Here is an 11,626-nt window from a genome sequence, read left to right on the forward strand (position 1 = left end):
GGTGAAGACTATAAACTTTTCATCCCCAGCCCCGAAAAAATGGAGGGAGACAATTGTCCTCTGAAACCACACATGTGCTATACTATGCACATCCACACGTGTGCAAACACACATACACACAGGCACACACACATAAATACATCTCATTAAAAAATCAAATGACTGCTATGTTAAGTGCTTGACATACCAGGAGATTCGTGCCTTTATAACAATTCCCATAAAGAAAACGTGAGACACTGACCTTAAGCAATTAAAGTGTTAGATCCTGTTAATGAAATTAATGCACTCAACTAAGGGCACCATAGTCCCATTGGCATCTACTCAGATTTTGCTGACTGTTTGTCTTGAATTAGAATAAGCATTAAGAAAGCGAATACTATTTATGTAAAGATGAATGTGGAAAGTATTGTGATGGGCAGATTTACTTTCATTCTCTCCTTCCCTTAAGGAGTAGCCAACAATTTCGATGCATTTGACCTTCTTTTCTAGCGCTGGGATAAGCTAATCAAGGTAATGTTTTCCAGCTACCATGATAGCTCTGGTAAGACCCAAAGTCAAACTAAGCTGAAGCAGAGATCGCTTCAGAGGTAAATCAGTAACCCTGAAATTTATGCTTGATGATGGCACAAATGCATTCATTGGGAACTTGGGCTCTGATGGACACCAGTAACCACACAGAGCACACCGGAAACTTACCTAAATGTAAAGCCTGCAGAAAGGAAGAAAACAGTGCTATGCCTTAGCCACCTGTTCTTCCTAAGAACTGAGGAGATCATTTTAGGACGCATGGCCTTCTCAGTTCTCTGCTTAGACTCCTCTGAGGTGAAACCTTCCCTCATGTGGGTACAAACTAATATCCTAACAGGTTTAGAAGCCAGTATGCACTGCTCTGCTGTCCTCTCTCTGACCTCATTCCTCTCTTGTTTGTTCATTCCTGACCAGAGCATCAGCCTCCTCTACGGTCCCTGATGTGGTTGGCATGCAAGAGCCCATCTCCTTTTAGGGTTTTAGTATAAGCTGTTCTGTTCTCCTTCAGTATTTCTTGTCTCCCTGACAGATAATGCCTTCATTTCTCAGTCTTTATTCACCCCCCCCCCAACCCCTGCCATCTGAGAGGGTTACCCAAATCATGTTATCAGGATCCCATGCTGGCCTTTGTTCAACTCCCTTGCCCTCCTTATGTTTCTATCAAAAGAATTCAGATGAGACACAGAGCATAGAGTAAAAGATAGAGGTTATTTTTAGTAAAGTGGGGCATGAGAGTGGGCAAAGGCCCAAGAGACCATTGTATCAACCTACATTTTTAGGGTAGGCTTTAAACGTTTTCCTTAAGTCTCCAGCACATAGAGCCTTCCTGAAACTGTTTTCCTGCCTAGGCGATTGACAGGAGCTTGTGAATTAACTCTTAAGGGGAGGGACAAATGGTATGGGTTTTTGTTGTTGTTCATTACCAGAAAGCATCCAGCTAGATAGCAATTTTATATTCTTTGGGGGCAATTTAGAACTTGCCATGTTTCTGAGAAACATAAGATGTTACTCAGAATCTCTTCTTTGACTAGTAATCAAAGTCCTGAAATTTCAGTTTCAGGTTTTATCAGCTGCTAATGACGATGGACCTTTTAGCCTGCTAATATCTGATTAGCTACCTAATAACCACCTGAAAATATACTGCCCTTGTAGTATTGACTTTCTGAAAGCGCATGTTACTATTAGAGCATGCTATATAGTAATTTTTTTAAATATTCATTTCTTGGTTTCTGCCTTCCTTCCCTGGAATGTAAGACACCTGGTGAACGGTAGCTGTTCCCTACACCTTGAGAGGCACAAAGGAATAATGCCACTGCCTGCTCACGTATATTCTGAACACTGAATCTGGTGGGAGCCAAGGTAATTCTTTTACACCTCATGTGTTTGCATCAGAATATGTTTTTAGACATCTGAAAGTCAACTCCCTACTAAAATAATGAAGAATGAACCATCCATGACATCCGGAGTAGGTTGGAAGGAGTTAGTGATGTTTACCCTGTGGAAAACCAGAGAAGAACACAACACTTATCTTCAGACAAACAAAGTGCTGCCATATACAAAAGGGGGAATTAGGCATAGCATAGCTTTTGTTCGACAGAGCAGAGTGGATTAAAGTTATAAAAAGGCAAATTTCAGCTCAGCATAAAAACTAACTTCTAACAATGAAGCTGCCTCACACTGGAATGAACTGCCTCCCGCTTAAGTCAACTCTGCTGTGGTGGTGCACAAGCAGGAGCTGAGTGTGTCTGTCATTGAGGGCAGAAGGTACCTCTGTGCTGGGCAAAGCCTTGGCCGGACCTGGTGATTTCTACTCTAGAATGTGTCATAATGCGTTTCAGTGTGGACTCTGTGGGCTCTCCATAAACAAAACCTTTCTCTATGCCGTGTCTTTCCTAGATCCTAAACCCTCTTCGCACAGAGTGGCTTCCAGTGCTTGCACTCTGTGAGCAGAATCCTCTTGGCCATAGCTGATTTGATCATGAACAGGCAGCTTGTCTAGTCGTAGATTACAGCCTACAAATTCAGAGAGAAAGACTCCAGTGATCTGTCTGTAGGCATCCTAACAGAGGAGTAGTGAACAGCCATTTTCTAATTCATGCTGAGAGGCAGATACTTCTTCAGAAGCAAAAGAATGAAGCCAGTGTAGAGAGAAGAGAACACGGTAGAAGGGGCTTGAGGGACAGAGGATACTTAGGCTCTGGATTGTCACACCTTAATTCTGGGACTTGCCAAGGCCCATCTGATACTGGTACCTTGAGTTTTTGTTTTCTTCTTCCTTCCCTGCCTCTCTGCACCCAGCATTTTTCTCTCTCCCTTTTTACCTCCTTCTATTTTTTTTAAAGGTAACTAATTACTTCTGTTAGGTACAGTGTAAGAGTCTTAAACCATAAACATTTTATTTTGATTTTCACCTCCCCTCATTTGTATTTAATTGACTGAATCCACAAAAATCTTCCACCCTTTACGTAAAAATAGTAAAACTATGGTCCTTTCTCTGCACTAATTGGAATGAGAGACTATAAATTGTAAAATAAGTTACATAACATCTCTCAAAATGTATCACTGCCTTGCCCGTCATCACCGTGTACCCAATGCAAAGTTCTACAATTACATATTTGGGGATATCATCATTGTGCCATGCAGTCTCATTTTCCGTAAGGCAGTTGTTACATCCTACTCACTCGGAGGGGTGGCATTTGTTCATTGCTGTTGGTCCTCCCTGTTCCCCGGCCCTTTCGTCTTTTTGGGTTTAGGTGCTGGTAGTAGTGGTGTGGCTGTGATAAAACAGGTGTTAGGGATCAGAGACTTTTTAAGTCACCTGTGGTATTGCGAGTCTTTAACCTCAGCGCTTGGGTGGGGCTCTGTGAGCCTGATTTGACATTCCAAGTTCCAAGACTGTCAGGGCTTCATAGTGAGGCCCAGCCAGCAAAAGAACTGGACTTGTCAATTAGTGTCCAAAGTAATGGGTTTCATCCTGGCATTTTCACGTACGCTTCCTTCTCGTCCTTAGTTCACCTCCCCGCTCCCTTCTCTCTGACCTCCCTAACTGCTTTCTGCTAATCCCTCTCCCCCCTCCCACAGCCCCGCTTCTGAGCTCATCCAGCCACGTGGACTTTATCCCCACTCTCGCCCACATAGGAGTTTTTCTTCTGCCCATCGTCCCCTTTCTAGCTGTCTCTAAAGAAAGATTTAATATCTATTTACTTTTTCTTATGCGTGTCCGTGTAAGAGTATTTGTACATAGGTGCAGGAGCCCATAAAGACCAGAAGAGGGCATTTACTTCCCTGGAACTGAAGTTACAGACAACTGTGGCTCCATTCCATCTAGTAGGGAGTTGTTCTGAACAAAAAAGGAAAAAGTGAACCCAGTACAAGCATGCATGTATGGCGAATTCTAATTGGTCTTAATAATAATAATAATACTAATACCAATAATAATAATAATAAAATCCAGTGTCAGCCGGGCGATGGTGGCTCACGCCTTTAATCCCAGCACTCGGGAGGCAGAGACAGGCGGATCACTGTGAGTTCGAGACCAGCCTGGTCTACAGAACAGAGCTAGTTCCAGGACAGGCTCCAAAGCCACAGAGAAACCCTGTCTCGAAAAACCAAAAATAAATAAATAAATAAATAAATAAATAAATAAATAAATAAATAAATAAATAAAATCCAGTGTCAGACATCAGGGTGAAAGATCAGGGAAATGAAGGATCCAGCCACTAAGAGAGACTTTTTACCTCTGCGGAATCCTCAGACCCAAAGGGGTCAAGACCCTGTCTCCACGAATCTTCCTCAGACTGAAACCTCAGACTGAGTGCTTTGAGCTCCTCTTTCTTCCTGCCTTATATTCCTCTCTTCGCCCAGCCATATCACTCCTGTCTCCACCTCCCTAGTGCTGGGATTAAAGGTTGTGGTTCCCAAATACTTTAATCCTAGAACTAAAGCTACCAGCTATCACCGACTGGGTCAATCTCCTGGCCTTGAACTCACAGAGACCTGTCTGCCGCCTCTGTCTTCTGAGTGCTGGGATTAAAGGTGTGTGTTACCACTGCCGGGACTCTATGGCTAACTAGTGGCTTAGCTCCGCACTCTGATCTTCAGACAAGCTTTATTTGTTAGATGACAAACGAAATATCACTACACACATATGCATTCTTTCTTCTTTCTTTCTGATCATGGGTGTAATGTGATCAGCTCCTTCATGCTGTGCCCATGGTGAGTTCCCACTCTGGCGGACAGTAACACATACCAGCAAGCCAAAATAAACCCTTTCTCCTCTAAGAAGCTTCTGTCAGGCTGTGTCCTCATAACAACAAGATATGAAACTCTTCACTCTGGTGATTTTTTTTTTGCTTCCTGTGCTAAGTACCTGATTTAATGCAATACCACTTACTGCTATTTGAGGTTATTTCTACCCTTGAAAGGAAGTTTTTGCCTACGCCTATATCTTAAAGATTTTTTTACCTAGCAATTTTTTTTCTCCAGCAATTTCAACATTGCTGTTCTTATATTCATGTCTTTGAATCACTTTGAATCGATTTTCGTGCACATTGAGAAACGTGCATCTGTGTGTATATCCAATTTCCCCAGCTCTACTTTATCAAGCAGGCTGACTTGTTTCTAATGTGTGTTCTTGACACCTTGGTCACAAAATAGATGGCTGTAGCTGTGTGGGTTTAGTTCCTCTATTCTATTCCATTGGTCTACTCATCTGTGTTTGTTCCCAAAGGATGCTGTATTTGTCACTGTAACTCTGGAGTATAGTCCGATATTATGATAGCTCTAGCGGTCTTCTTTTTGCTTAGCTCTGTTTTGGATATTTGGAGTCCTGTGTGTTTGCACACAAATTTTATCACTTTTTCCTAATTCTGTGAGTAATTAATTGGAATGTGTGTATAAGGGATTGCATTTAATCTGTACACATCTTTCAATAACATAGCCATTTCCATGATATTAATCTTTCCAACCCCTGAGCTTGGGAGACCTTTTTGTTTTCTAATATCTTCATCAATTTATTTTTTCAGTGTCTTCAAATTGTCATGATAGAGTTCTTTCACTTTGCACGTTAGTTCGGCTTATTTCAAGGTATTTTTTAAAAGCTACTGTTAATGGACTGCTTTTTTCTGCTTTCGTAACAAGTTCAATATTGATATGTAGCAGAGTTATTGTCTTATATATTGGTTTTGTAGACATTATAAGAATTTAGAGTTTTATAATGGAGTGATTAGGACCTTTCAGGTATAGAAAGAATTATGTCATCTACATAGGGATATTTTCCTGTCCCTATTTGTATTCCTTTAATTCGTTTATCTTTTCTTATTATTTCAGCTAAGACGTTGGGCATTATGCCAACTAAAAGTGAAGAGAGGAGGCATCCAAATATTGTTCTAAATTTGAAAAAAAAAATGCTCTTAGTTTTCCTGCATTTAGTATAGTGTTGCCTATTATATGGCTTGTTGTGTGTAGCCTTTATTCTGTTGAGGTTTGTTCTTTCTAACCCGAACTTCTTTAGGCTATTTGTCATGATGGGATTTTGAGTTCTGTCAAATGCCTGTCTGAGTCTATTGAAGTGACTATATGATTTCTGTCCTCCAGCCTATTTATATGTTGTATAATATTTAATGATTTGTGTATGCTGAAGCAAACTTGCATCCTTGGGGTTATACCCGCAAGGTCATGTTGCATGATCGTCTGTGTTCTTAACTTCAGTTGCAAGAATTTTGTTGAGAGGGCTGGAGAGATGGCTCAGAGGTTAAGAGCACTGACTGCTCTTCCGGAGGTCCTGAGTTCAATTCCCAGCAACCACATGGTGGCTCACAACCATCTGTAATGAGGTCTGGTGCCCTCTTCTGGCCTGCAAGCATACATGGAGGCAGAACACTGTATATATAATAAATAAATAAATCTTTAAAAAAAAAAAGAATTTTGTTGAGAACATTCTCATTTGTGTTCACTGGGGGAACTGGCACGTTGTTTGCTTTTTGTTGTTGTGTCTACGTCAGCTTTGTTATTTTGACTATTGCTGGCTTTACAGAATGAGTTTGTAAGTGTTTCATCCCTTTCTATTTGTTAGAACAGTTGGAGGAAGTATTGGCATTACTCCTTCAAAATTTGATTTTTCCTTAAAAGTTTGCTAGAATTCAGTAGCGAATCCATCCAGCCTTCAGATTGTCTTTACTGAGACTTTTAATCACTTAAGATTGCTGGCTATGGGTCTGGTTGTGTTGCGGCTGTTTTCTTGACTTCACTTCTGTAGACCACATGGAGTTAGAATGGTAAGTGTTGCTGCCCTCAGGAAGTGGAGCCTCACCGGAAGAAGTGGGCCGCTGCCCCCAGGCTTTGAAGCTTTATAGCTGAGTTCCACCTTCTGACTCTTCTTTGAGTGTGGGTGTAGAGTGACTAGCCAGCTTCCTGCTCCTGCCGCCTGCCAAGCTTTCTCTACCTGTTTATCTATGCCTTTCCATCCATGCTTGGCATAGCCCTAGGAACTGCGAGCCAAAATAAACCCTTTCCTGTTAAGTTGCTTAGGTCAGGATATTTTATCACAACTAGAAAAGAGGTGAGGATATTTTATCACAACTAGAAGAGAGGAGCTAAAACACATTTCACACTCAAACCATGATGCCCATTAAAAAAAAAAAAAGTTAAAATCAAATTACCTTTAAAATTCCACAACATTTAGATTTTATAATAATTTAGGATTTCTGAGGCAGAACTGGACTTAAATAAAATTGAATTTTTGCCACATTGCTTACAGTTATTACAATTTATTTCTAAACAGTGTGTTCAGAACAGCGCAGAACAGAAACTGTTTCTAAGTACTTTCAACAACTTCAAGTACTTCACAAGTAGGGAATTTAAATACAATTGATATACTAATTATGATTCATTTATGAATAATTATTATCTATCCATTAAATCATCCCCCTAAGAATTTGTATTCATTAATATGTTGTTTGTTAGCTGTAAGAGTTTAAGTTACTTAAGAGTTAACTGATGAAGCTGAAATTATGAACTATTTTCTGCCTTTTATCTTTGTCAAATGCACTCGGGCATTTTTCTTTTTTCTTCTCAATGGTGGGTGGAGTTTGGATCCAGAGTATCTCTGAAAGGTTGGAAGTTTGGTCTCCAGGGTGCAGCTCTTGGGAGGTGATTGAAGTAGGGTCTCAGGCAAGGTCATTAAGTCATCGGGCGTGCCCTTCACGGGCTAGGAAGAATGGCGTCCTTTCTCCCTTCTCTCCTCTCTAGCCATCACGAGCTAAACATGTTTGTACCACCACAGATCTCTTACATGTTTTGCCTTTCCATTGCCCCAAAGCTACCGAACCCAGCAATCATGCATCAAAGCAAGCATTTCTTCCACCTAATTTGTTTAGTTTGGGTACTTATCAGAGTAGCAGACATTTGAATCACATTGCAGTTACCTTAACCTGTTCAGTTAATCCACTCTTTCATCACCCAATGCCACCAAGTGTGCTGATAACACCCATTCACGGACACAAGTGATAAGTCTTGAAGTTATAATTACTCACAAAAGCACAGCTGAGTTCCTCTGTAACCTCTGATAGGTTCCCAGATCCCCCAAACTCTAAACCATGCCCAACACATTTTTCCTTCAGTCACAGTTTGGAACTGTTTCTTTAAAAGAGAAAAATATGGTGGCCCTGCTTTGTTGACAGCCTGAGCACACATTTAGCTTAATTCCAGGTTAGTCCAGCCTAGCTATAATAGCGACAGACTTGATGAGCCTTCTCCAAACAATGTCCTGGGCCCACCAACAGTGACCTGACAGCCAGCCTATGCCTGTAAGGGCTAATGCCTGGATCTGTGAACAGAGGGTCGTTATGAGTGTGGCTTTCTCGCCTAGTCCAGTGCCAACAGTCTGTAGTGGCTCAGAACGCAAGAATAGTTCTGCTCGTACAGCTCTCTCAAAAAGTGCTCATATGCACTCACAGTGCTCTGCTGTTTGAAAATGTCATGGCCGTGTTATATGAAAATGACAGTACTGAGCTATGCTTCAAGTTGTTTATTTAGAAGCAATAAAAGGTCAGGGATCCAGTCACTTTCTTTTCAGCTGCTCTTAGAAAAGGTAGCGGATGCCCTTGAGAAAGATGACTCGAAATGGTGTCTATCAAGTAAGCATCCTTGGGGGTATAAGGCCTATGTAAGGAGGTCAGGAGACACAGAGCGGAATCTTTGAATTGTGTCAACACAAAGCTGCAGGGGGCAGGGCATCATCCTAATTTTGAAGTACACTGTATGTGAAGCATCACTGCCTGGGCCTGGGGGCTCTTTTCCATCTGATCAACCCTGGCTACAGTTCGTGTGTCTGTCTCCTGCATCTTTACACTTGGTCCTGATGTGCAAGTGAAGTTCAGTCCCTTGTCTATTTACACAAATGAAGCAATATTCTCTAGGTATTTGTCAGGCTGTCTTCTGTGTGTGTGTGTGTGTGTGTGTGTGTGTGTGTGTGTGTGTGTGTGTGTGTATGTATGTATGTGTGTGTGCAGGTGCCTGTGCTTGCATGCACACCCAAAGAGACCAGAGGAAAAGGATGTTGGGTGTCATGATCTGTCACTCTTCCTTTTGTCCTTTGTAGACAGGACATTGATCCTGGAGCTTGCTGATATTTCAGCAAGGCTGGCTGGCCATTGAGTCCTGGTGGTCTTTTTTTTTTCTTTCAAAAATCATTTCATTGCTATTTATTTCATAATAACATGAGGTACTTCAAAGGGCACATGTTTTGTAGAAATTGAGCACACAACTTCGCATTTACTCGTTTGTACGCATCACACATGAGCACTAACAGAAAGAGATAGGCTTGGAGAAAAGGGAATATGCATGTACATATATAATTTCCTTAAAAAGTTTCTCAATTAAAAAGTGATAAAGTCATATCTACTAAAAACCTTCACTCTTCATTTCCATATGTAAACATAAATATCAAATTTAGTTACGTATCAGCATCAGACTAAAGTACACCACAGACAGTGTAAGAATTAGTACAGTATGTAACAGAGATTGACAGTATATCTGTATACAAAACATGCTCCTCTAACATTGAGGTATTATTATGATACTAAGGTGTGAACTTCCAGTGTAACACGGATCTCTTGGTGGGTGAGTCTATGGAATTTACAGAAATATTCCCCCAGGGAGATCAAAAGAGGATTCCCTTTCTGTGGCATCTATTAGAATGTAATTATTACTCCTGTAAAAAGGAGAAGTGACTCTGGAAACTTGGAGTAAACATGACTTCAATTGCCTTCCAAGGTTCCCAACTCTCCTGAACCTTCATGGTCATCACTGCGGTTGGAAAGAAAGAAATCACCACTAGAACTCCATGACTTGCCTCTATCCAACTCCAAACTTGACAAAGGACTAATATGAAGGCATACCAGCATTCTTAATTGTCAACACAATAGTTTTTTTTTTTCAAGTCAATATGTGCAAAGTAGCGGTGACTGTCCATTTAAGAAACATTTAGTACATCTCAGAGTGTTTGATTTTCCTCAGCAACTGCTGTCTCTCCCTTTCCATCAGGAGCTTATACTTATCCGTCTGCAGCGTGCAAATGTACTCGGTGGCCTTTTTCAGGACGACCATTTTCTCATTGTGCACCAGCTCAGGCACAAGGTCCCTGAGGATCAGGAAGCTGGAGCGCACACTGTCGTGGCGTTGGCGCTCCATCATGTTGTGGTTGCGGCGACGCTCAATGTTTTCCAAGTCTGAGTTGTGGGGACCCAGTCTTGTAGGCTTCAGCGGGAGAACACACTTGAGGGGCCCTAGTGAAGCCTCACTCTTGAGCTTCTTGTGATGCAGCAAGTCCTCGCTGTGCACAGGGGGTTACGGTGGCTCAGCGGAGTTGTGCTGCTCATGAATCAGCTCGCTGGACTGCCTGGTGGTCCTATTATCTATGCATCTTTCCTTCAGTGCTGGAGGTGCCAAGCCACACATTGTGTTTTTATATGAATGCAAAGGATCTGAACTCAGGTCTTGCTTGCACTGCAAGCACTATTATCCACTGAAGTCTCTTCCCGACACCCTGGCCTCATACTCTTAAAGATGACAATGAAGAGGTCTCTGGAGCAGTGTTTGACTTCTGCGGTCTTTTCTCCCCCTCTGTCTTCCTGATTTGTACGCCCTCTCCTCTCCCAATTGAACAAAATGGAATTTCTCACCTTTCTCTTGCAAATCATTTTAGTGAGACATGGTTTGGGGAGCTTTTAGAATCCACTCCAAGAAATAATTCTTTCAAATAATACTGTACCTTGCTTCTTTTGTGAGGACCTCTCATAGGTAACATTCCCTTACATTATGGTAATATTACAGACAAGCTTTTTTAAAAAATAGAGTTTTCCTTTTTATTTTTTGATATGACGAAAATGTTGATTTTGATAACCTCAAGAAGCTTTGACTGCTGCCCACGGAAATTCTGAAACTCCGTGCTCCCACCTCGATCAGTACAAACCCTAACCAGGCTTCTACAGGTAGTCTTCCTTCCTACACTCAGACACGTGTGTGTCACTAGTGGAAAGTATCCCAGCCTGGGCTGCTCCACCAGAACATTATATTTCCAAACCTTCAACTAGATAATAACACTTGTCGTAATCGTTTCTCCTACTAACCCTTTGATCTGCACTGAACCTGCCCCCCCTAAACCTGCTTACATCTTAGTAATGTATCTGCTCCCTCGCAGACCACTCAGATCGAATATATAACTGTGAGGTGAACCTTTCTCAGCTAGCAGACCTCATGCTGATCAATGCACACAATCCTTTGGCTCTCGTCTTGAGGGTGAAGAGCTTTCAGTTCCTTGATGATGTACCCATCTGTGCTGTGTTCTCCTTTCCATCAATACCCCTCATTATAGACTGCCCCTTGTTGGGGGGGCAGACATGATCACCTCTTTATTTATTTGCTATAGTAACTTTTGGATCGTTAAAGTCATCATTATCTAAATTAGCTCCATGTTCCAATCTACGTAAAATCTAGAACTCTTTATAGGACGACATGTTTTAGAATCCTTTGATGGCTCTCTTTCACTAGAGATGAAGTCTAATCTTGTTAGCACGGGATGAAACCTTTATAACGGTGA

General features: G+C 41.6%; 1 pseudogene; it reads right to left on the bottom strand.

Annotated features, from left to right (window-relative positions):
* Nucleotides 1-10,011: 10,011 nt before the first annotated feature.
* Nucleotides 10,012-10,485, bottom strand: LOC102000905 (annotated as a pseudogene).
* Between the last annotated feature and the right edge of the window lie 1,141 nt (nucleotides 10,486-11,626).

The sequence above is a fragment of the Microtus ochrogaster genome, chromosome 21 (genome assembly GCF_000317375.1).
Source record: "Microtus ochrogaster isolate Prairie Vole_2 chromosome 21, MicOch1.0, whole genome shotgun sequence".
Taxonomy (NCBI): Eukaryota; Metazoa; Chordata; class Mammalia; order Rodentia; family Cricetidae; genus Microtus; species Microtus ochrogaster.